General features: G+C 34.8%; 1 pseudogene; it reads right to left on the bottom strand.

Annotated features, from left to right (window-relative positions):
* Positions 1–8,493: 8,493 nt before the first annotated feature.
* Positions 8,494–17,792, bottom strand: LOC18446549 (S-adenosyl-L-methionine-dependent uroporphyrinogen III methyltransferase, chloroplastic-like; annotated as a pseudogene).
* Between the last annotated feature and the right edge of the window lie 9,983 nt (positions 17,793–27,775).

The raw sequence follows: 27,775 nt of genomic DNA, 5'->3' as shown, positions 1-27,775 counted from the left end.
GTAAGCCACCATAAGATGTTAAAGTTTAAAAAGGGTTATCTCTCTAAAGAAACAGATGGGTTTCTCTCGCTCTCATCTTTGGGCTCGTGAGCTCCTCTGGCTATGTACAAGGATGAGCAGAAATCGTCATGATGAAGCCTGTTGGTGTCCAGAGAGGCCTCATATTTTTTCAACGATAGTCTGATTTTATAATATGGGATATGGGTCTGAAGTTGGTCCAATCTTCCCCATACCAAAAATGAGGCATGAGCAACGCTAAGACTCCCTTCTACAATATGCTATTAGGTAATATATTATTAGGTTACAGAAAATTGATGAATAAAGGAAGCAACTTGTTAGAGGAGAATGAGTTGACCCAAGTTAGAGAGAGAAACCATACACAGATTCAGAGAGGAAACTATGGCACATGAAGTTTAACGGTACCTTGAATTTTCTCCTCAATACCTTATCAAAGAAGCAGGAAGCGGACTCCATCATCAGGAATACCCTTGACACAGTTCTCGTCCTACAATGTCAGGCCTGGGTAATCTGTTTGAGGCAATAACAGGCCCGTGATGCCCTTAGATGTCTTGGGCCGCATGCACGCTACACTGTATATTCAAACGAATATTTTAATTTCCCTTTTATCTCAAAGTGACATAAAATTCTTCTAAAAAATAATTTGCTTTTAATAAAATTGTAATATTTGTGTCCATCATCTTTATTTCATAATTTTTATATATAAGTGATACCATTCTCTTAAAAAATAATATGTTTTTAATAAAAAAATGATATTTTCATCCAACATCTTTATGTTATAAATTTTATGTGTAAGTGGTCTTATTTTTAGGATGAGATCAGTGATCCGAATTGAAAATCATTACATTTTTAAAAGTCTGGTGATAAGTAACGGAGAAAGACAATAGTAACAGATAAAGAGGAGTAAAATACCCTTACAAGAGGAGAGAGTCCACCTTAGGAACAAGGATAAAATATCTATTTATGAAAACTCCTTTCCAATGGATGATATATCTCTAGTTCAATTCCTAGTACTAAACCATTTTTCAAAAATATCCTCTTAGTGGTATTTAAAAATATTTATATTACAAGTTGGGGTGTGGTTTGTATAAAGTTGAGGCTCTAACCAATCAAAGTAAGGTGTGCCTTCAAGTAGTGTCGAAACATGTTGTTTCAATTTAAAAAATCTTTGTGATAGCCTGAAAATTTACTTTTATATCTAATTATAAAATTTAAATGTTAAAGAATAGAATAGATCGAGTAGATCTATGAATACTTAAAAATCTTGAAAATTGACGTTCTAGATAACACATAGAAAGATGCACTATTTCTAAGATTTGAAATCTATTTTTTCTCATGTCCAATACATCTGGAAGTGGAAATGATTAAATTGAGGGTTTTTAGCGTCAAAACAACATCTTCTAGTGTAGTTTTGAGGTGTGCCTTAATTTTCTTACCCTTATAAAAACTTTATCCTTTAATTTTAGGGAAATGTTTATATAGAGCCGAGGCTCTAAACAATCAAATAAGAGCCTACCTCAAAAATTTCATTAGAAGAGGTTGTTTCGATGCCCAAATATCTTTAAATTGATCATTTCGACATCAAGATGCATGGACATGAGAAAAAAATAGATTTCAAGTTGTGGAAATAGTGTATTTTGTAATGCATTTTTGGACTATCAATTTTCAAGCTTTCATAGATCTGTCGATCTACACTATTGTTTAAGCTTTAAACTTTATAAATGAAGGTAAAAACATATTTTAAGGCTATCACAATGATTTTCAGTATTAAAACCATATTTCTCGATACTTTTTGAAGGTATGCTCTAATTTGATTGTTTAGAGCCTAGGCGCTCTATACAAACCGCTCCCTTCTTAATTTTATGCTCATCTCTTTTTTCTCAATTTTTTTTTTAATATTTTTCAAAATACCTCCACATCAGACATCCAAGTTCCAATCCAAGTCTTGTTTGCCAAGTTTTCGAGTAGGAGCACCAAGTCCCACTTGAATGACAAGTTGGTGATCCATTATAGTCATTCAGTAAAAATTGCCAAATTCCTAATATTTAATTGGGCATTCAATTTCAAATCCAATTTTTCTGAAAAAGAGAAAATTGTGTAAAACAGTTAGGCGATCCAGTCGTTCCACAAAAAAATAAATAAATAAATAATAAATAATAACGTCTGATGATTGAGCAATAATCGTCAAATGTGATTTAAGTGCTTAAGGATCCGACACTCAAATTTATTGTTTGAAACTTACTCATCGGATGATTCTAAAGTGAATCGAAATCTCTGATTAAAAAGTTCATCTTAAGTAGCTCTTTAGCTCAAGGAAGTAGCACGTCCCGAGAGTAAGCATACAGTACACCATATGCGTTGGTATCTATGCACACTCCCTCAAGAACCTCTATTCCCTCAAGGAAAAGGAAATAGGTATTTCTTTTCTCAATAACCCGTATTATCATGACACTTATCTCTTTTCCTCAAGAACCCAAGAAACTTCTCTCACGAATTCGTATTTTTATGACACTTATCTCTTTCTTAAGAACCCAAGAAACTTCTCTTTCACGAAACCATATCTCTCTATAAATCCCTGTCAATAATAAAAATAAATAGTATCTTTGTAGATAAGCCTAAATTTCTCTCGCCCTCTCTCTCTTAACTCTCTCACTTGAAATACAATAAGTAGAAACTATATTCGTAATTAATTATGACAGGCAGGATCAAGAAACTATAGACAGACGAATAAGAGAGAGGATAGTCAGTTGGATTGGATTTTTCTTATTATTTTTATTTTCCTTAAAAGTTCAGACAACTTATATAAATGTCTCAAGACCCTGTACTTTAATAAACAGATCACCCATAGCTTTGTTCAAAACTTAGTGACGGAAAGATAGAAAGAGAGGAGAGAGAGAAGAGCTCCATTGGTCCAAAGGATTCTTTTACAGGTATGTTTAGATTATCACGCGTATTTCATTCTTCTTTTCTTTGTATGTTTTTTTTCATACTTTCATTGGTGAGAGAGAGATAGAGAGTTAATAATAATGTTCTTCATCTTCCCTCTGTTCTCTTTTTTCGCTTTTAGTTTCGCTGTAGTGGCAGCAACATTACATGTTATATTTTGGATTTTGTTGTGTTGTCTTTTCTTTGTTCATCATCAATTCATTTAAAAGTTCTTTTTAATCTGTCTCTACCCTTTTTTTCTTCTTTAACTTATTTATGTGTATATGTTAAATTTTTTTATTTTCGGATTTCTTTTGTGACCTTGTTATTTTGTTTCTTTTTTTTTGGTGGGTTTATTGGATGAAAGAGCACGTTTTTCATGTTGTTTCCATATGAATTTTTTTGGAGTTAGTTGAGCATTCTCATAATGAATATCTTGATTTCTTTTTTTTGGAGTCAATTGAGTATTCTCATAGTTTTTTGTTTTTATTTTCTTGAACAATTTTGTTTCGTGGTTTTGTATTTCTTGTTTTTTTTAGAAACCAGTGCTTTCCTTTCTCGGCTTTGCTTTTTTTTTTATGGGCTAGCCAATTTTTTTTTTGTTGCTTTATTTTTGACAATGGATGAAAGTGAATGTTGTGCTTATGATTTGAGAGAGATAGAGAGGGAGAGAGATATTAAGCTAGATTTAGATAAGTAGTAGAGAGAGGGGGGGGGGGGGGGGTGGTGGTGGTGGTGGTTTAGGTGCAAGTAGTAGTTTAGGAGGAAAAGGACATCAAAACAATATAAAAGTGCGGTTTAAGTAAAGGTTCAGGTTTTTATGCAGCCAAACCCGCATATGTAGAAATGTGGGTTTCTTAATAAATCTATTTTTGAGATGGATTTTAAGACTTAATTTTTAAGGACATGTAATCTCTAACATGAAGATTATGAATATGAAATAATAAATAAATTTTTAAAATTATAAATAATAATTTTAGTAAGAAAACATTTGGACTGTTAGTTTCCATTATTTTTAGATAGAATATGTATTTGCATCCATCTTTAAAATGGATACTTTACACTTTCTGGACCGCATATGTACAAATGTGGTCCAACCCACATTAAACAATTTTCCTTTAATAAAATGGTATTTTTCAAATTTAAATGATGATTAGGATTGGGTTTTTCCTTGAATCTATGTGTTTAATTGAAAAAAGAAAAAGAAAAAAAGAAGCAAGTATATCAAGACGCCGTACAATATATAAAAATTAGACAGGTTATACAGAGCATTAATAAGAGAAAGTAGTTATCGTATATATATAGTATACAAATTTGTAGAACGCCCCCTTACACATTTATTTAATCATAACCAATGGTTAGAGAGAGAAAGAGAGCCCAATAGTTACGAGAGAGAATCAGCGTTAATCAAGGCTCTCTCTGAAGTATGCTCATCTTGTAAAGCCCATAAATTTTTTTTGGTATCTTTTCTTCCTCGTTAATGGAAGGAGCATTGCAGGTTAATTAGTTTGCGTATTGCTACTTGTTATGCATGTTATTTCTTGGCTCTTGTATTTATTCTGTTTTCTTTATGAATTAGATCACTCTTTAGTTTCTTGTATGAGGTGCATGGTTTCTTGACTGAAGGAAAGTTATTGTCATATAACTCTCAATTTTAATTTGGTTTACATCTTTAATTTGGTTTACTTTCATTTGATATCTGTTGGTTAAGTTGATGTTTTCATTGTCTGAATCCCAGTTTTCTGATTGGTTTTTATGGGTAATTTGATGGATGTCAGCAGTGAATGAAACAATAACTCAGGCTGGTTATTTGTCTGATGCCTGAGTTGAGAATTTGGCCGAAGTACGAGTAACTCGGCTTGAGTAGGGCTGAGTAGTGTTAAAAAAATAAATATAAACAAAAACATCCTAAAAAAAGAAAAGAAATATATGTTTAAGTAAAATTAAACAAAGAACATAAGTGAGTTTAAAAAAGTAGGAAGAAAATACCTTAGGAAATATAAAATTAGAAAAAATATAAAAATAAGTACTCATAGCCAAAACACTTTCCTGTATTTGCCAAAATGATAGAAAATACAAAAAAAATATTTTACAAAAAAATTTATTACCTTATTAATATTTTATAATTTTTTATAAAATCTCAAGATCTCCGAGTTGACCACCCAACTTGGGATACTCGGACTTCCTTGGGTGACGAGTCCGAGTTACATGGCCGAGTCCAACTTGGCTCATTGAAGTTTTTGAACACTGGTTCTTGTACATGCTTGTTGCTTGAATGTTTGACATTAAATTATGGACAAAGTTTCCACGAGTCGGCTGACTCATCTCTTCATTTGGGCCCTCCTTCCAAAATCCATCTTATATATTGATTTCATATTAAAATATTCAGTGGTGGATAATCTATATCGTGGTGGACATGAAATATATATATATATATATATATATATATATATATATATATATATATATATATATATATATATATATATATATATATATATATATATGTTAATTTTTGTTTGAAAAAATAATAGCTTTTGATCTATTTCTCTATACTGTTGATTTAGAGATTTTGGTGGGACCACTACCTTTTTGACATCCATCTTTATGATATTTTATGAAAAGTTGAATATTTTTAAATCTTATAAAAAATTGAATGTTTTGTTTTGGAAGGTTTAAATAAATTCAAGGTAGCGTGTTTGATAACGTATTGGAATGTTAAGGAAGTTTTGGGTACTATTAACCATATAAATATAAATATATAAATTTATAACATAATATAATATAATATATAATATATAATATAATATAATATATAATATAATATATAATATAATATATAATATAATATATAATATAATATATAATATAATATATAATATAATATATCTTATATAATTTATTAATATATATTTGTATTATATATAACATATAATATCTATTATAATATAATGTAATATATTTATTTATTATATACAATACATAGTATAATATAAAGTATAATATAAAATATTTATATATTATTTATATAATATTTATATTATTATTTATTATATTATATAATATTTATTTATATAATAAATATATTATCTATAATATATATTTATTATATTATATAATATTTATATTATTATATATAATAAATATATTATCTATAGTATATATTTATTATATTATATAATATTTATATTATTATATATAATAAATACATTATTAATAATATAATAATATATATAATATATAATATATAGTATAATATAAGATATTTATATTATATAATATTTATATTCAATATCTTATATTATACTATATATTATGTATTATATAAATATATAATATATATTATATTATATATAATATATTATATATAATATATTATAAGATATTTATATATTATGTATATAAGATTCATATAAATAGTTAGAACCTTGTAAAAGACTAAATTCTTTGACCAGTCAAACCCAAACCTTATCATGAAGCCTAAAGATAGATCTAGAACTCCTATTCTGGATTAAATTCGGACCAAAGTAGAGGTTTATATACAACAGCCTCTAGTTTCTCTCCATTCATAATATAAAATAACCTAAAATCCTAGAGAAGTTCCTTAAAAATTATAAAGAGAATCCTTAAAAATCCTATCCATAAATTTTCTACAATATCGATAATATTTTTATTTTTATTTTTTAAAATCCATCGAACCGGTTTCTTTATGTTTTTTAATGCTTTTTAGGCAAGAATTGGGTAGCCATGCAAGTCTGCACGCCTGCCCAGTTTTTTCGACACTTAATGCGAAGCTTCAAAAAATCGCCTATCTAAATCGGAATTCTGAATAAGTATAGAGCACATCTTGTTCTTGCCCAAACTTGGGGAGTTCCCCGTACCCCCCATTTCTTAGCCGTTTTTGGCATATTTTGGATCAATAATTGATCATCTATTTAAACCCCCAATTCTATCAATTTTAATATTCATTGTTCCTTATTAACTCCAATTATATCCAAAACAAGTTTATTTGGATCAATTTTCCTTTTGTAAAAAGTATTCATTAAAATTTTGTAATTTTTTAACCCTTGAAATATGATATGCCACGCTTACATTTTCTCCCATTTCTCACTAGAATAATTTGAAATTCTTTCAAATAATTTGATTTGCAATCTTCTAATAGACCCCTACAACAAATTGTTACCTTTTACCTCATTTCTCAGCAAAATAATTTGAAATTCTTTCAAATATTTTGATTGGCAATCTTCTAAAAAACCGTTACAACAAATTATTGAATCAAAAAGTGAAATAGAAGAAATTGAGACTCAAAATTTCAGAAGTTTAATGATCCAAATTGAAAATCTCAATTTTCTCTCAATGTTTTACCATATTCGTTTAAATTTACCCCAAAACGTTTATTTCTTATTGATCTACAATTACCAAAGTCCTAACAAACCATTTGAAACGAACTAAAAAATCTCTTTTAATTCGATTTTTGATGTTTTTTCTAGCCACTTTAGTCCCAATATATTATTTATTTCAATTTTTTGACTCAAGACCGATACCTCTTATTCATTGGTCCCACCGATCCGTGTTTCTAAATACTAGTTAGCGATAGAGTTGACTCTACAACTGGACTGATTCAATCCAAGACCAAGACCATTGGTTCACTGTTCCCACCGATCTATGTTTCTAAATACTAATTAGTGTAGTAAAGATTAGGAAAATCATAAAGAGACCATTTACTTTTGATACAACGAAGTCACAATCGTTCTTATCCCTCAAATTCCAAATTGGATGGTTGTAATAATATAATTGACCAAACACAATTCAAATTTTTTTTTTCGAGCTTCATGACTCACTCCAAGCCTTCCAACTCGAAGTTTGTTACTCACCCCAAGCCATCCAATTTGACATTTAATAGCTATGAGTAATTGTAACCTCTTTGCAACAAAGATAAATGATATTATTGTACAGCCCCTAAAGAATGCATGCATTGTATAGAATGGTAAGAACATAAACCTGACGTCATCCATTCTCCCCCTTCCTAATAATACAGCCCCTAAAGAATGCATGCATTGTATAGAATGGTAAGAACATAAACCTGACATCATCCATTCTCCCCCTTCCTAATGCATCGAACACGATCACATGACAAACAATACAACTTCTCTTATCATTGCAGTATTAAAAAATATCCCCCATTTTTAAGAACATGTCCCTCTTCTTCCTCACGTAAATGCAATGCTCTATAAGTCATAGCACTCATAATCTCTAGTTCCACTAAATGCAAAATTTGATGCCTCTTCATTGCCAATAAAACTCTCTCCCACACCAGAGCAACCTTCTAAAAAATGAATTTCTACGCTGCCAATAAATCTGCACTTCCACAAATAGACTGGCTTTCTAGGAATCGAATTTTTACTGAAAAGGGCTCCTTCAGTGTTTCACCAACATAGGAAGCCCTCTATTTGAAAGAATTGCCCCCTCTTGCCTCACAACGATACACGAAAACCATGCTCCAGAGATTTCCAAGATGTATAAGATTTTGGTGATCAACCATTCAGTGGGTCATTGCAATTGCTGCCATGTTGCTTCTACCAAAAGGGCTTCATCTCTAATGCATAGTAGCCACAACGGAGAAAGTGCCACAACCTTCCTGATAATAAGTAGCATTGGTGAAACCAATTCTGCTGCGTTAACTTTATGCACCAGATCATTCAATTCAGCAAATACCTGAAGAGCATTTGAGCCAAGATGAGACTCTCTTCTATAATTCAACCCAATATATAAAACATGGAAGGCTTTCGATCGGCCCTCCAGTGAACTGATTATGACAGGCAAAATTGGACTATCTAAGGCAACTAAATCAGAGAATATGATAGCAAGAATAAAAATGTTTTGAAGTAGGGCAATTCTTGGGGCCATAGACCCTGATCGGCCAACCAACAAATGCGGTCCTCCAGATTAAGAGATCCCGAGCCACATTGCTGCCAACCAATTATTGACCAGGGAACTTAGAAAGGATGACATAACAAGTAAACAAGTGCCAAACTCTCTGAAGTTTACCAAGTACAAAGAAGTGTACTTGCAAGCAACTACAAGAGAAGAAATAGGAAACAAGCAATTGGAAAGGGGGTTGAAGTCACACGTATTATTAACTTGGAGAAGAAGCGAATATTAGGTGGAAACTCAAGTAACATCTGAGAGCATCCATTAGTTGAATTACTTACCATTCGTTGTAGTTCCTCTCGACTGCAACTGATGGAGTATCAAGTGGGAAACCATCTCGACAAATCAAGTTAAAAGCAAGTGAAGGGAGGGTGGACAATCCCCTGTACACGATCAATGTTGTATCAGGAGTAGCAGCATTCTCCTCGATGAAAAGAGGGTCAGACCCTCCTTTCGTAGAATGCCCAGTGAGAAACCTAACGATGCTTGCAGAAAAAGAAACATCAACATTCGAAAACTCAAAAACTACTGACATCCTCAAATGCAGTCACTGGGAAAAGGCAGCAGCTTGACAATTGCTTTAAAATAAGAAGGTACATATCACTAGAATTTATGAAGAGAGGAAGCCGTTAGTGATCATTTTGTTGTGTTTGGCGAGTACAGATGAATTATCATTGCATTCTCTTTATGTTTGAGCTTATTACATATACTTATAAAGCTTCTTAGTCAATCTATCATAAGAATTTTAATTTTGAATCTAATAAACCATGTGTCCACAATAAATAGGTAGAGGTATGAAAAAACAAGTGGTTATATAAATGTAGGGAATATTTGGAACTATAAAATCGATTTGATAACTTTACCATTACCAATATGTGAACCTTGGATGGGTATAACAGTACTAAGCAAATCCAAATAAAACACTAGCATGGCAATACTAGTGAGTAGAAGAGAGCACAATAAGACATTGAGAACATATCTATTGGATGATAAAAAAACTTTACACGCGACAAGAATATCCCTTACGAATCCTGCGTCGCCTAAATCTCTATGCCATGAAAGGCAAAGGCCATTACTAACTGCATATAAGCCAACCCAAAAGAACATCCAGCCATATCATGATCATGCATGTGTGCCTACAAAAGGAAAAGTAGAGACAAAAATGGCTTGACTAATTTGCAAACTCACAAGCATGAGTGAAGATAAAAAATCTTTCCAGAGATATCAAGCTTAATTTCCAATAGCCAATAAAATATCTCAATGTTCACTGAGTATTATTAATGTCATCGGAGATTAAAATACAATTGCATATATCAATCCAACTGCCAGTGGTCAAATGTACACAAAATAGATGGTGGAACATTTCCTACTTTCCACTAAAGAGAGAAATGCATGGTTCTTAAAGCCCAACAAACCATATCTTAGCCTTTCCAAACATGTTACAATTGCTTATAATCTTACGTGGATCATAAGGAACCACCCAGGGTGCCTTTTCTACTGCAAAACATCTAATCCTATTTAGGTAGGATCATAACTACATTGTGTCTTCCACATTTTCCCAAATTCTAGATTTCACAGAGAAAAGCAAAAGGTCATAGATCTTAAGTGACTAGTACAGTGGGTTGAGACTTCATCTTCGCCCCTTTCATCTACAACTTTGAGTGATCCTTTGATCCATAAAAGAACAAGAACAAAAAATTCAAAATCATTTTTCAATTTGGCCCATGCATCTCCAGCAAGCACACTTTCAGGGAAATGGTGCTCAAGATTTAGAGATTTCCCTTAGGGCTGTCTAAAGAACAATTCTGCATAATCTGTGGAACAAAAGCCTGTGTATCTCATTTTGCTTGTTCCAGAAGGCCTGCCCCTTTTAGTTTGTAAAATTATTGTATCAAATGGACTTTTATTTGTTTTTCATCTAATAATTTAATATTTAATTAAATGCCTCCAAAAGATATTTCTCCTATCTGCAACATGACCACTGAATGCAGCTGTGCATGTGTAATGCTTATCTCTTTATGTAGAAAAAACCATAAAAAAAATATCTCTCGATGTTGATGATGTGAGTGTTTTCCTCAGTCTTGTTTATTCCACAACTATATTATGCAGTCATATACACTAGAGCGAACCAGCTCTCATTGAAGGCGTAAGCCCCAACTAAAGCATCGAAAATAACAAAAACTATATGCACTTCATACTTCAGACTAATTATAAATTTCACTTAAGAAAATCTAGTCTTCTTAATTACATTACATTGCTTGCTTCTAAAATGAAAATAAGGCATAAAATGATTGATTCTAAATTTATAACTCCACCCAAGAAAGGATAAATACAACTTATAGGCGAGGAGTAAGACAATTCCATCCAAGGAACACAATGCATGATAGCGAGGAGTAAGACAATTCCATCCAAGAAACACAATGTATGATAACTATGATCTACTAAAAAAAAAAAAACAAAAAAAAAAGAATGTATGATAAGAATGAGATTCATCACCGTACTACTAGAGAAACAAACAGATGAAGAGGCAGATTATAATGCATGAACCTTAGGCAGTAAATTGAAATTAAATCAACGAATGGACACTACAAGCATAGTCAATACCTAACAGGATTATCATAGAAAGCCCAGAAAAAGCAGGCTATAGATGGAGAAAGCTATCAGGATTGGCAAAACAACTGTCCACCCAGCCTCTGATTTGTTAGCAAACCAATTGGTGACATTGATACCATAAACAACGTTAGGAAGTTATCTCCTACACATGTTACTTTCTGGTTCAAAATATTCTATTACCTCAATCCTGTACTACCCAGTTATGCTTTCTCACATGTGACATAAATACACAACAGGATTTAAAATTAAAACTTATAGCATTCCTTTAATGATTGAAAACAACACTTCACACTAAATAGAGCAGAATAATCAATTGGTAGAGAGGGTACATAAAGAAAGCCCAAGGTTACTAGTAACAACCCTTAAACATTGGATTTTACATTCCAATATTGAATCACTTCTCACCCAGTAAATTAAAGAAAATTCCAATGCAGTGCTTCCAAGGCATGTAAGTTTTGAGCTTACCTATTTGCAACCACGGTGTGTCAAAGGGATCCCCACCTCTGCAGGAATTCCTGAAGCAGCTGTGATACCTGCATAATGTATAAAATATCAAAACTTTTACTCCGACATAGTTTCTTCATGATCATTTCAACAAGCATTAAAACCTAAAAATGGCCCATTGAAGAGACTACAGCAAAATCAAACATATGGAACATTTGTGTGACTTATACCTGATATAACCTTTACATGGATTCCTTGTTGTTGAAGGAAATCCATCTCCTCTCCACCCCTCCCAAAGATCTGCAAAAGGTAATAATAGATAGCAATTGAATAAGCAGTAGGGACATAAGAAAGAAAACTGCTTGGGAAAACTTACTCACGCATTACCAGCACCAACTCAACATCCTGAAGTGACAAACATAAAAAATATCCCTTTCATAAAATTAGTATGGTTGTGTCCTGTATTGTTTTCTAGTATTGCCAAACAGAATTTGTAATGCCCAGTCATGGTTGCAAATCTGACACCCTTTAAAGAATTTGCAAATTCAGATATTGCCAAACAGACTTTGCAAGCCCAATCATGGTTGCAAATCCAACACCCTTTGAAGAACTCATTCCATCTCAAGCAAAAACGTCAACCAACCAAATAGACCACAAATAAGGATTAGATGTAGGGTCCAAAGGAAAATCCATACCAATGGGTTGCCGCCTTTAAGTCTCACTACAGTGGCACCCACTTATGTGAAGCACAATAGTAGCTCATGGATCTCATCCTAAAAACAAGACCACCAACCCAGTTAAAGCAAATTTTCATTACATCACAGACACCCAAAAAAGAAACACAAGGAAATCCAGAGAAAGAAAAATCGACATAAACTAAAGGCCAGGACATGGATTAGCCCCGGTACAATATACAGAGCCAAACAACCTCTCAAATTTTCAGGAGCGAAAAAAAATTGAAAGATAAAGCCAGTTTTAGATCATAGAAATTTATCACTATTCACCATTGTTTGGATGAACTACCCGAATTGCATAAACCCAATAAGGTATGACTCTGCTTCACAACCATAATAAATCAAAGGGTGAATCTTTTATGCTAAATCGAAGCTCGCAGTAAACATGTCAAAGCTTTTGAAAGTGGAACCCACTAATCAGACATAAATTTCCACATCCAAAAGAACGAAACCAGAACCCAAATCAAACAATCATGCACCGCCCTAACTGGAAACTCAAGTATAGGGGACATAACAATGCGAACTGATAGAGGCCGGTGGTAATCAGTGAAGGAAATTGAAAAAGAGATAAAAAGAAAATTACGTAATTTCACACAACATTTTCACCATAAATGGACGAAGCGAAATTATACCTAAGTTCTACTGTGGTAACCAGCAGTTTTTCCAACATAGAGCATTTTTGCATCAGGTTGAACCAAATCCATGATATCATTTGAAACCAATCGATCGTACAACACTATATTTGCAGACTTAATCACTCTCAAAGCTTTCACAGTCCCCAGGTCCAGTTCCAACCAGATAAACACTTCTAGGCCCTTCTATATAAATACCCTCAACTAAAAAAGTTCTTTTTTTTTTACGGAAATGGCTTTCCCATACAAAAATAATCAATTTCACTACTTATAAGGCTTTCATGTGTGGTGCTGCCGGAGCGTGCATTGAAACTGTCGGAGCGACAATACATTGAATTCACCTGTGGTACTGCTGGAGTGTGCATTGAAACTGTCAAAGCGACAGTACATCGAAGCACAGTCCGACAGTACATGTTCTAGAAGTACTGCCACTCCGACAGTTTCAATGCACTCCAACTGTACCACATCGCTCCAACACTTTGAAAGCACGGTCCGGCAAGTGTCACTCCGGCAGTTGTCACTCAGGTAGTTACAAAGAGCTTTTAGCAGAAAAGGTTATGTTAGTCATGCCACTCCGGCAGTTTCAAAGCACGGTTTGGCATTACATATTCTGGAAGTACTGCCGCTCCGATAGTTTCAATATACTCTCCAGCAGTTTCAATATACTCTCCGATAGTACCACATTACTTCGACAGTTTAAAAGCACGGTGACAGTTTTAAAGAGTGCTCCAGCAGATAGGATTTTGTTAGTCACAACACTCTTGGCAGTTTCAAAGCGTTGTCTGGTAGTACATGTTTTAGAAGTCTGGCAATTGAAGAGCAATGTCGTCATCTCTCTCGGAACCCAAATCATCAGGCAAAGGGCAACTACACTTTTGAGCAACTGGGTACAACCATTGGTCTCTCTCGTATCTCTGCACTGAGCTTCTCAGTGAATGGAGAGGTTCTCGGTGTAGAGGAGCGGGGAATGGAGATGGGTAGTCTAGTGAGGTGGTTTGCGGAATCTAGGTGATGAAGAATGTTAGTTTTAGAAGCGTTTTGATGGAGAGTATAAATTTGAGTAGGAGTGAACTTGAAAACGGTGGCCATGTATCAAAATCAGAGAGGGAGGGGCTTTGGAGGAAGTAGAAGAGAAGAGAGGGGAGATTCTTTATATTAAATGAAATGAAAGGAGGAGTAAGCGGCCTGCCTCCATGTTTGAGATGTACTGAGACCACAAGCCCATAGACACTAACAGAGAGAGCGAGAGAGAAAAAAAAATTTTATGCGAAGAAGGGGGGTCAATGGTTTTGGAGGGGGCAAAAAGACGGCTTTTTGACATGGGAAGGGCCCCGGGCGACGGCTACTGTCTTTATATATAGAATACCAAGGTTTAAATATGGAAAATTTTATGGGAAACTATATCATTTGACCATTTACCTTTATTGCAAGCTGGTTAAGAGCTGAATTTATTTTACTGATCAAGTTTTAAAGTTAAAAGAAAAAAAAAAAAAAGAACTTTGTGACACACCCGAGTTATGAGAATTCACATTATATATGGTTGTAAGTAGTTGCGATATCTATGTACAAACGATTAATGATCTCATTGTATACAATCTCAAAATTTATATAGAGACGAGGCTTTAAACAATCAAATTAGAGTTGGACCCGGTTTCTATGCGGCCAATCCTTCATGTGTAGAAATGGGCTTATTAAAATTTTCAAGGACATGTAATCTCTAACACGGAGATCATGACAATGAAAAAATAAATAAAATTTTAAAATTAAAAATAATAATTCTAGTAAAAAAACATTTGAACCATTAGTTTCTATTGTGTTTAGATGGAACACCTATTTGCATCCATCTTTACACTTGTTGGACCGCATATGTAGTCATGCGGTCCAAGGAGCATGAAACAATTGTTGTGTTTGGCGAGTACGGATTAAATTATCATTGCATTCTCTTTATGTTTGAGCTTATTAAATATACTTATAAAGCTTCTTAGTCAATCTACCATATGAATTTTAATTTTGAATCTGATAAACCATGTGTCCACAATAAATAGGTAGAGAGATGAAAAAACCAGTGGTTATATAAATGTAGGGAATATTTGGAACTAGTGGTTTAAAAATCATCGATCCGATCCGGAATTAGGCGATCCGGATCCAATATAAGCTACGCTTTTTCGGTTCAAACGACAAAACGAGGTCCGACCCATCCGTACCATTTTAATAATATAAAAACACTGCCATTCCCAAACTGACGTCAGGAACCGTGACTGTTGAAGTCAGCCACACACGTCCATGCACGTAGCCCTAGCTTCAACTTGCTCGCTGTTGATGGTGCTTTGCAATTACTTATATCCGTTTACTCCCACATCACTTCAGTGTGGGACTATTTCTATAGCCCAACGTTGCTGCAAAAACGTGCACTTTATTTTAAACAATAGTTACAATTTGTTCCAAATTATATATAGTGTTTGTATTAGGTAGGGATAGGCGGGTTCCATAAATAAATCTTTCTCTCTCAAATAAGGACAAATGAAATGGTCTATAGTTATTTTTAAGATTAATTATATTTATTTATTTTTAAGCACAAAAGCCAACCCAAAAGAACATCTAACCATATCAGGGTCATGCTTGTGTGCCTACAAAAGGAAAAGTACAGACCAAAATGGCTTGACTAATTTGCAAACTCACAAGCATGACAGAAGATATATAAATCTTTCTAGAGATATCTAGTTTAATTTCCAAAAGCCGAATAAAAAATCTCAATATTCGCTGAGTATTATTAACGTCATCGGAGATAAAAATGCAATTGCACATATCAATCCACCTGCCAGTGGTCAAATGTACACAAAATAGATGGTAGAACATTTCCTACTTCAACTAAAGAGAGAAATACATGGTTTTAAAGCCCAAGAAACCATATCTTAGCCTTTCCAAACATGTTATAGTTGCTTATCATCTTACGTGGATCATAAGGAAGCACCCGGGGTGTCTTTTCCACTGCAAAACATCTAATCCTATTTAGATAAGATCATAACTACATTGTGTCTTCCACATTTTCCCATATTATAGATTTCCCAGGGAAAAGCAAAAGGTCATAGATTTTAAGTGACTAGCATAGTGCGTTGAGACTTCATCTTCGCCCTTTTCATCTACAACCTTGAGTGATCCTTTGATCCACAAAAGAACGAGAACAAAAAATTCAAAATCAACTTTCAGTCTGGACTATGCATCTCCAGCAAGCACACTTTCAGAGAAACGGTGCTCCAGATTTTGAGATTTCCCTTAGGGCTATCTAAAGAACAATTCTGTATAATCTGTGGAACAAAAGTCTGTGTATCTCATTTTTTTTGTTCCAGAAGGCCTGCCCCTTGTAGTTTGTAAAATTACTGTATTAAATGGATTTTTATTCGTTCTCTTCTAATAATTGAATATTTAGTTAAGTGCGTCCAAAAGATATTTCTCCTGTCTGCAACATGGCCATTGAATGCAGTTGCGCATGTGTGATGCTTATCTCTTTATGTGGAAAAAACCACCAAAAAAATCTCTCTCAAATGTTGATGATGTGAGTGTTTTCCTCAATCTTGTTTACTCCATAATTATATTATGCAGTCATATACACTAGAGCCAACCAACACTCATTGAAGGCATAAGCCCCATCTAAAGCATCGAAAATAACAAAAACTATATGCACTTCATACTTCAGACTAATTATAACTTTCACTTTAGAAAATGAATAAGCAATTGGTATAGAGGGTACATGAAGAAAGCCCAAGGTTACTAGTAACAACCCTCAAACATTAGATTTTACATTCCAATATATCATTTCTGACCCAGTATATCATTTGAAGGCATGTAAGTTTTGAGCTTACCTATTTGCAACACCACGTTGTGTCAAAGGGATCCCAAACTCTGCAGCAATTCTTGAAGCAGCTGTGATACCTGCATAATTTATAAAATATCAAAACTTTTACTCCAACAAAGTTTCTTCATGAGCATTTCAATAAGCATTAAAACCTCAAAATGGCTCATTGAAGAGACTACAGAAAAATCAAACATATGGAACATTTGTGTGACTTATACCTAGTATAATCTTTACATGGATTCCTTATTGTTGAAGGAAATCCATCTCTCCACCCCTCCCAAAAAGATCTGCAAAAGGTAATAATAGATAGCAATTGAATAAGCTGTAGGGACATAAGAAAGAAAACTGTTTGGGAAAACTCACTCACGCATTACCAGCACCAACTCAATATCTTGAAGTGACAAATATAAAAAATATCCCTTACATAAAATTAGTATGGTTGTGTCCAGTATTGTTTTCCAGTAATGCCAAACAAACTTTACAAGGCCCAATCATGGTTGCACACCCAACACCCTTTAAAGAATTTACAAATTCAGATATTGCCAAACAGAATTTGCAAGGCTCAGTCATGGTTGCAAATCCAACACCATTTAAAGAATTTGCAAAGTCAGATACCAAACAGAATTTGCAAGGGCCAATCATGGTTGCAAATCCAACACCCTTTAAAGTATTGCCAAACAGAATTTGCTAGGCCCAGTCATGGTTGCAAATCCAACACCCTTTAAAGAATTTGCAAATTCAGATATTGCCAAACAGAATTTGCAAGGCCCAGTCTATTTGGCGATACTGGAAAACAATACAGGACCCCACCACACTAATTTTATAAAAGGGATATTTTTTATATTTGTCATGTCAGGATGTTGAGTTGGTGCTGGTAATGTGTGAGTTATGTATTGTATTGAAAAAATCTATTACATAAATAAAATAGATTATATATAAAAAAATATAAATTAATAATTTAAATATAAATATAGATATAAATATATATATATATATATATATATATATATATATATATATAATATGACATAAATATAAAAATAAAATATATATTATAAGATAATATATCTATAAATATAAATATAAGTTAACAATATAAATATAAAAATAAGGAGGGAGGCAGGGTTTGAGAAAGCAGCCCTATTTGAGACTTAAGTTCCATCGATTTAGGTGGAACTTCATTTTTTCTTTTTGACAAGAATACTTAATTTTATCAATTGAATAATTCAATTACAAACATCTCAAAAATTAAAACAACAAAGGAGAGGCCACTAGAGAATTTAAAAGAGCTCCCTTCTTAGCCAAATCATTAGCAATAGAATTTACTTCTCTATACACATGAATGAAGCTAAACGAAAAATCAATCAAAAAGTTTAGAGTCTCTAGCCAAATGTATCTAAGGCGCAATGAAGATCTCAAAGTCATATCACACGAATCGATAATATTCAAGGAATCACCTTTGACAAACAATCAATAACCCAAATTCTTCTCCTTCCAAATACAAATCTGATGCAATAATAGAGATCTGATGCAAATAATATTAGGATTATTTTATTTTTTTATTATTCTTTTGTTTATTTCTTCATTTATGCGCAAGGGTAATTAGGTGGTAAGAATTTATATTGTGTTCATCTTTTATAAGTTAGATTAGTTTAGGAAGGTAAATAGATAAGGTTAAATTAGGGGAGTTAATTAAATTTAAGAGGAGTTTTATTAGGAATGTTTTAGATAATAACATGGGAAGCATGGTTTTGGATAAAATGTGGAAAATCTTATCTTTTTCGGTAGGTGATGGTTAAATAAAGAAGATAGAGATGATCAAGAAACTAGGTTAAGAGAGAGAAAATAGGGGGAGAGATAAAATAGGAAAGTCCATTGTCTATCTTATTTATTAATTTTTTTAGTCTATTTAAGGGGATGTTTCCCTTCATTGTAAATAAAGTGAAAGAGTTAATAGAATTTGGTCTCGTTAATAGATTATTTTGGGGTGGATGCCCTTACACACCTTGAGAGAGGTATATTCTCTCAACCTTGGGGTGGATTCCCTTGCAGACCTTGAGGGAGCGTATATTCTCTCAACCTTTTCTTTTTATTTTTCTGGTCTTGTTATTACTTTGTATCAATTTACATCAATTGGTATAAGAGCAAGTCAGATCCTGAGAGCAAGTTAGATCTATAGAGAGCAAGTAAGAGCCAGAGTTATCCAGTTTGTTCACTATGAATGATCGTTGGATAAAAGCTATAGAAAATTTGACTAAAGCCGTAGAGAATTTTCGAACTGAATTACCTTAGATAAACCAAGGGATACATTGGTTGGATCAGAGGTTGCAACGAATGGAAACAATCTTCATCGTGAAGAATATGCTCGCAGCTATATTCATCTTACACTAGTAATTCCACAACAAACCGAGAATATTGATTTTAAGCGTAATGAATAAATTTACAAGAAAGATCTGCTCTCTATAGAGCGACCACAAGATTTGGTATTAAAATCGATCTCCCAAAATTTCATGGTCAAAAGTGTTCATCGTCGATTTCATATGTTGCAAATTTGGATCAGCCCAAGCTCGTATTCAACAATTACTCTTGGAACATAGTTGCAAGCATCAGTCTTGAAGAATGTGTTCCAAGCATCAGTCTTGAAGAAATTAAAAAAAACGTACCGAGGCTCATGGTGGGACTTCATCACCAACTTTTGAGCTTGAGATCAAGCTTCTCCCAATCCGGGGAGAATGATGCAAATAATATTAGGGTTATTTTATTTTATTTATTATTCTTTTATTTATCTCTTCAGATGTGCGCATGGATAATTAGGGGTAATTAGGGTGGGTAAGAGTTTATATTGTGTTTATCTTATATCAGTTAGGTTAGTTTAAGAAGGTAAATAGATAAGGTTAATTATGGGAGTTAGTTAAATCTAAGGAGAGTTTTACTAGGAATCTTTTAAATAAAAATGTGGGAAGCATGACTTTGGATAAAATATGGAAAATCTTATTTTTTTGGTACGTGATGGTTAAAGAAAGGAGATAGGGATGATCAAGAAACTAGGTTAAGAGAGAGAAAATAGGGGGAGAGATAAAATACGAAAGTCCATTGTCTATCTTCTTTATTAATTTTTTAGTCTATTTAAGAGAACGTTTCCCTTCATGGTAAATTAAGTTGATGAGTTAATAAAATTTAGTATCGTGAAGAGATTTTTGGGATGGATTCCCTTACAACCTTGAGAGAGGGTATATTCTCTCAACTTTGGGGTGGATTTTTTTGCAGAACTTGAAGGAGGGTATATTCTCTCAACCTTTTCCGTCTATTTTTATGGTGTTATTATTTCTCTACATCAATTGGTATCAGAGCTGCATTAAGATCCCTTAAAATAACATTAACATTTCGATATGACTAGCAGTAACCACACAACAAAGAGCAACATAGCAAAAAACAATATTACCGTCACTGTCTCGGCATACACTTCTAGTCCCCGCCTTGCCTGAGTTCCCAAAAGATGATTTGTCCAAATTAAGCTTAAAAGACCCTCTAGTAGGCGGCATCCATCTACATTTTGGTCTCACCTTTAAAAAACGCATAGAAACTAAATGAGCTGCATTATTTTCCACATCAATCCTAGAGACCTCCCACCCCTCTTTAGTAATGCTAAACCAGCTCCAAACTCTATAAAAAATCTTACTCTTGACTTGTTGAATTTCAATGGTACTTCATTAAAGGTACATTTATTTCTTTCTAACTAAATCTCCTAAAAAATAGCTCAGAACTTGTTTACTATCTTTACTATATAAGTTCCATGCATCAAACATGGGAGTTATACAATAATGGGGAAGTTCTTTTTTCCTCCAACTAACTTCCTATTATTAAACACGCTTTGAAAAATTTTAGGTAGTTTTTCTCTTTAAAATTTGATATTTCTCTCTCTAAAACTTAGAATTTGAAATGGTTTCTCTATTTATTTAGTAGGGGTATTTTTATAGAATTAATTATATTTAATAATAATAATAATTATATTATTATTATTAATTAATGTAATACAATGCTCTTTTATTATCATGATAATCATTATTAATATATGCCGTTTTTATTTTTGTAATAATATTGTACTACAAATATCATTAGAATTAATACGATTAATATTTGTTATTCTTATAGTGTTATAAGTTATTTTAATAATAATATTATTGCATTAAATCATCAATTGTATTATAGATTATTGTCTCATGCTTACACATAATCACATTACATAATCACATTTTGGATAAGCCAACGTTTTGTTTGACTTTGTAGGCCCATGGTTTTTTAGCTTAGAGAAAATATGATTTTCAAGTCCATAAAAGTTACCAAACATATGTTTGTGCAAAATATTTTGGATACCCTATGATCCAAATGACTTGTTAATTCTTACCAAAAATTTATTTTCTTGTAAGTCCAAGGCCGCACAACGCTTTCTTATTCCTCCAAGCCAATCCATCCACTAATCCATATTTTTAAAACACCGTTTGAAAGTGACAAAGCAAATCACCAAAATTCAGTACGGGCCAGGATCATCCAACTTCCCTCCCGGGATTGGTGGCCTTCCTCAAAATTAGGGCTACCAGCAAGGTAACCTAACTTGGGTCAAAACTGTTAAATAAAGGCCTGTGCCTAGACCTAGCCCCGGGCTCGGGGTATCTGTGGCTCGAGCCCTACGCATTCCATCTTAAAGATATATGCTTGTTAAGTCTGTGGGCTTGAAACAGTTTCAAGCCCACAGACTTAACAAGCATATATCTTTAAGATGGATAAATGTACTCTTCATGAATGAGATATGGACCGTGGATAAGAAAAACAAATAAATTATCACAAATAAAAATTAATTGGCATTTTTAGTACTGTAAAAACCAACTCATCTAATACATATGGCAAAAACTAGCCCATGTTATATGGGACTTAAAATGCCATCAATTTATATTTATCTCTTTCATCTTATTTATATTTATCTCTTTCATCTATCTAATTCTTTTTAGGTTTATCTTTTATTTTTTTTAATTTTTTTAATATTTATCTCTTCTTTCTCTCTCTGATTCGTTTTAATATTAATCTCTTTTTTCTTTAATTTTTTTTATCTTTTTTTCTCTCTCTAACTCTCTTTCTCTCTCCAAGGAGATTTGTATAATAACATGTGCGTACCTTGCCATTCATATAAAAACTCCCTTCAACCCCATCCCCTATGAAATTAGACGGAATTAGATTTGTATGACATTGGAATCGTATTTGTTGAGTTGATAAAGTAAGTAAAAAGAGAGAGAGTTAGTGAGAAAAAAGAATTAGAGAGAGAAAGAAGAGATGAACATAAAAATTAGAGAAATGAAATAGATAAATATGAACAAGAGAAAAGAGTTTATAACATGGATTAGTTTTTAGAGTGCCGTATAATATGTGTTAGTTTTTACGGTACTTAGCCGTATAACATGATTAGTGTTTACACTAATTAAAGTCCCTTCGTGATAATACAAGGTTTTTTTTTTTTTTTTTAACTAGACAAAATTAATGTATATTTGTAATAATTTTCTTTGAAAATATATTTTTAATTTTATATGATCACCTTGGCCCAGATAATGAATCTAAAAAAAATCGCCTAAAATGAATTTTAGTAAGGGGGCATACATTTACATATAAGTCGGCCGACTAATAAAAACCCCATCCTAACATAAAATTCTATCAATAAAGTAAAAAAATATGTATAAAAAAATTTCGAACGAGGTTCGAGAAGCCAAGTGTTAGTTCAGGCACTATCAAAAAATCTTCGAGGCATATCTAGCGGCATATATGGCCTGGCCAGGGCCCGGACTTGTGCTGTGGGGCTTCCCACGAGGCCTCCAACATGGGCCCAAACCCACTGGCAGCCCTTATCCAAAATGGTTAATTTCTTTTCGTCTTTCTCCAGTAAACCACGATGAAGTCAAAGGTCTCTTTGTCTCCCTTTTGGCTTAACTTGACTCAAATTTTTTAATATCTTCCAATCAATGATTTTTTTTTAAGAAGATGCGGTTTTTATAAGGTTGCAATGTTAAACAATCCAATTAAAGTGCGCCTTCAAATTTTATCATAACATGTAATTTTGGTAAAAATATTCTTTGAATTATCTCAAAATCTATTTTCATATCTAATTATAAAATTTTGAACTCAAAAAATGGTTAAAATCAATCAGATCTATAAACATATGAAAATATTGAAAATTGACGGTCTATAAAATGTATTGTAAAATGTACTATTTGAGGGGATTCAAAATATTTTTATTTTTTCATATTCATACATCTAGATGTCGAGATGATCAATTAAAGGTTTTTTTAAAATTAAAACAACATTTTTCAATGGATCTTTAATGTTGACATGTAATTCTACATTTTAAGGTTGCAACTTTGTATAAACTTTTTTCTTTTTTAAAACACTAAAAAAACTAGTACCATTTTCTTTTACACTTTGCCCCGGTAAAGAGATCAATAAATTTATAACCAAAATGCACCTCTTTTTGCGTTACACCCACATTTCATAGTGCCAGTTCGGTACTATGAAATCAATGTGCGAGACTAATGTGGTGCAATTTTTTGGGCTGGACTAGATTTATTTTTCAGTCCACTGATGGACCAGCACTATGAAACCGATGCGCTAGACCGCTACAAACTAATTTTTGGGTCTGATACAAATAAATTAAAAAATAGTTATTGTAAATATGGGTCAAATAGAGGTATATTTTGAAAAACTCTCTAATTAATCATCTTGACATCTAGATGTATGCATATGAAAAAAAAAAAAAGATTTTAAGTCTCAAACATGGTACATCTTGCAATACATTATCTAAACCGTCTATTATCTAAACCGTCTATTTTTAAGATTCATATGTTTTTAGATCTATTTGATTTTAACCATTTTTCGAGTTTAAAATTTTATAATTAGAGATGAAAACTGAATTTAAAATGATCCTATGAATGTTTTTACACCACAATTGCACATTATGATAAGTTTTGGCGGCACGCCTTAATTATCTTGTTTAAGGTTGTAACCTCATAGAAATCACACCCTTTTTGTAATTTCCCGCTTAGCCACGGATAAACAAACAAAGCAGCTGAATCAACGCTCCTCGCCAAAACTTGAACGTCTCATATCTCACCTCCTTAAACGCACCGTCCACAGCATTCTACGTCACTGCTTTAAAAACTCTAACGCCATGTGTCATATATCATTAAAGCCCCTGTGTCCAATTCCACGTTTTGTACGTTTGTTGGCAGTTTGGCCATAGCTTTGTTTTATGGTTTTGGGAGATATGTAATATTTGGGCCTTGCCTCGAACTCTTTTGTAACAAAAGAAGTATGTATAATATATTTTTGGAATTACCCAGCTTTGGGGTTGTGTGCATTTTAGAATCATTGTTTTAATTTTTTTTCGTGGTGTGCTGAGTTCACTCCGACCTGAATGACATTCGCCACCTTGGATCATGGACCCGCACTCTGTCTCCCTCCGACGAGAGTGGTAGGGGTCTGGGGGCGGGGTCGTGACAAAAGGTCACATGACCACCACTGGACTGAGAGCTGAGGAGTTGGTTGATCTCGAATACCTCCTTAAGAACAACAAGAGGTGCTTTGCCACTTAACGATGCCCCGTCAAAGATGACCGAGTTTTGAGGCACGAAATCATCATACATCGTCCCCATCAATATTATGCCACCCATAAAATGAATATCCAGTAGAGAGATCCTTGCCTTGCCATGACCAAAGAGCCACGTGTTGCTAACATGACTCCATGTCTCCAACAATGCTTTGATATTATTGAAACACTGATCAAAATACCCCATTGAACATTGAATTGCTTCTGACAGGGAGGCGTGTTTGAGCGTGTCTGCATAAAGTTACAACACAATAAAGGTCCAGGAAGTGTGCCGCCTAAAAAACTTGCTCCCCCTGCACTCGAAACCCAGTAGGGGACCATATCAAACCCTTTTGCCCTAACCATCCTCTTCCCAAGGGTAGGAAGGTATTCACTAAAAGCGACCTCCCTATGCAGGCAATGAAGAAGAGCAACCCCCTCTTCAACTATAACGGTGCCATCGTTATTTTTGTAGACTTCGAAGCGCACTGGTCTGCTGATGACGATGACGCTCAGGGGCCACTGTGGTTCACATGAAGGCTCCACAAGCCAGATGGGATCCCCCTGCTGTCATCGGTAAAATTGCTGGTCCCTAACTCTCGCTTTTAGAAGATTTTTCAGTTTCGAAATGTCCTCAGAACCTTGGTTGCCTGAAAGCTTGGCCATTAGGCACATACACTCGCCCCTTCAAATGCATGTTTTAACCGCCGCGCGCATCTAACACAAGCTACCGTGCGTGCACATAGCCTATTGGTCGTATGCACCACCGTGCGTGTTTTCACTGACGCCCGTGTTCACCAGGCATGTGATTTTCCGTTGCACGCATTGGATTGGATTCCACATGGGTTTCACTGTCGAGCACGACCTACTACTGCATGCGTCTTACTGTCGAACACTACCTTATATCATGCGTGTTTTACTGCCATGCACGATTAATTGCCATGCACGCCTCTTTTCTCAGGTCATCGCATGTGTCACACTTAGGTGTCCCCCACACGTGTCAAAGTATTCGCACGTGTGCTCCTACAACCGCCGCCTTCTCGGCTGCCATGCACTGCATGCACGACACCTCGCCAGCACATGTCCCCTTTACACGTGCGGACAGTGATCCTTGGTTACCTCGACCGACTGTCCCTCTCCCGTTGCTACTCACTGAAAATCCCTATGGCTACTGAAATTCGTAAAACCCCGGCGTGAAATCATGAGCTCTTCACCGGAATACCCTTGTATCACTGGAAAACCCCGGTGAGCCCTTCACTGGAAATCCCTGCAGTCGCCGGGGCTCTTAAAACCGGGCACGTACTCTCGACCACCCTCACCACTATCCCCTACCTCCGACCAAAAAGTGCACTGTGGCTCACCAAAACGGCTTCACAACTCCAAGTTTTCCCTTTTGCCAGAATTCCCCTGCTGGAGTGTTCTCTGGTGCATTGTTCCTTCACCGGAAAAATCCCTTTATGACTATTAAAATGCCTCAAAATTGTTTTTTCTAAGGTAAAACGCAGAAAGGGCTTTACCCTCTTTTATCACCGGTCATTCCTAAGTCTGCCCCTCACAAAAACACAAATGACACTCAAGTTCACATGAACCTGCGTGTCATTTCCTAAAAGCCCAAGGGCATTTCGAGAAAACCAATGGTAGAAGAAAAAGAAGTGATGGGCAGGGCTGAGTCGGGTTTCAGCCCAGAGCCCAAACCCGAAACGTCAAACTCTAACTAACATCCACTGAGTGCATGCTGTCGTGCACGTCTTTGCATGAAGACCGCCGAGCGCGCTTCTCTTCACACGCTGCCGTGCGCCCATTGCCGAGCGTGTCTCCGTGTGAAGCCCGCCGAGCATGCCTCTCTTCACATGCTACCGTGCATGTCCTTCTGCCGTGTGCACTTCAACGCCCGGGCTGCCGCGCGCTTCTGCCTCCACGGACCACCGCCGAGCACATCCTGTACCAACAAGCGCAACCCTGAGACCACTGCACCCACGCCGTTTGCATGTGCCTTCAAGCATGCAGGCATTGGCAATCCTTCTTCGCCCCCAATAGGTTAATCCTCATCATATTCCCTTCCCCATAGAGTTACACTCATGCCCTATCACCTGAGTCCACCCATTTTTAATTATTAGGGAGTCACACTTACTCCCTAATCCCTAATGAGTCCGCTTCCACTCACCATCCCTCACTGTGACACCTTCATCATTTGAACCCACTGCCCATAAATGGTTTCAGCCATTTCATCCCCAGTGAGTTAGACCATCATCCGCAGACTCATTCTCCATGGGGCCTCATCCACTTCACATCCCCCAGTGAGTCCACCCCTCACTGAACTACATATAGATATGGTGACTCACACAACGGTCCAATTGCATGACCTTAAATTGTAGCACAAGTCCTGACCGCATAACGTTAAACTGCTTTGCACTAAGGTCCAGTTGCATAACCTTAAACTGTGTAGCACATGTCTTGGCCGTATGACGTTAAACTGCTCCACACAATGGTTCAGTTGCATGACCTTGAACTGTAGCACACGTCTTGATCGCATGATGTTAAACTGTTTTGCACCACGGTCCAACTGCATGACCTTAAACTGTAGCGCATGTCCTGACCGCATGATGTTAAACTGCTTCGTACAAAAGTCTAGTTGAATGATCTTAAACTGTAGCACAAGTCATGACTGCATGACATTAAATTGCTTTGCACAACGGTCCAGTTGCATGACTCTAAGCTGTAGCACATGACCTGGCCGTATGACATTAAACTGCTTCGCGCTATGGTCCGAACAAGACCTCAAAACTGTAGCCCAGGTCCCGGTGGCATGACCTTAAACACTCCTCCACACACTTGTGCACTCGTTTGCATGCACAAAACACCTTCACTTCCTCCCCTGTGAGTCCATCTCCTTTACCCTTCATTAACTCACAACATTTCCCAGTGAGTCGTACCCACGCTCATGAAACTACGGTGAGCCATTCCGTCATCCATACTCACCGTTAGCTAGTGGGTTTCTTAT

This window comes from Amborella trichopoda, chromosome 11 (genome assembly GCF_054954075.1).
Source record: "Amborella trichopoda isolate Santa Cruz 75 chromosome 11, AtrichopodaSantaCruz75HAP2 v2.0, whole genome shotgun sequence".
In the NCBI taxonomy this organism is placed as follows: domain Eukaryota; kingdom Viridiplantae; phylum Streptophyta; class Magnoliopsida; order Amborellales; family Amborellaceae; genus Amborella; species Amborella trichopoda.
This window is presented reverse-complemented; position numbering and strand designations above follow the sequence as displayed.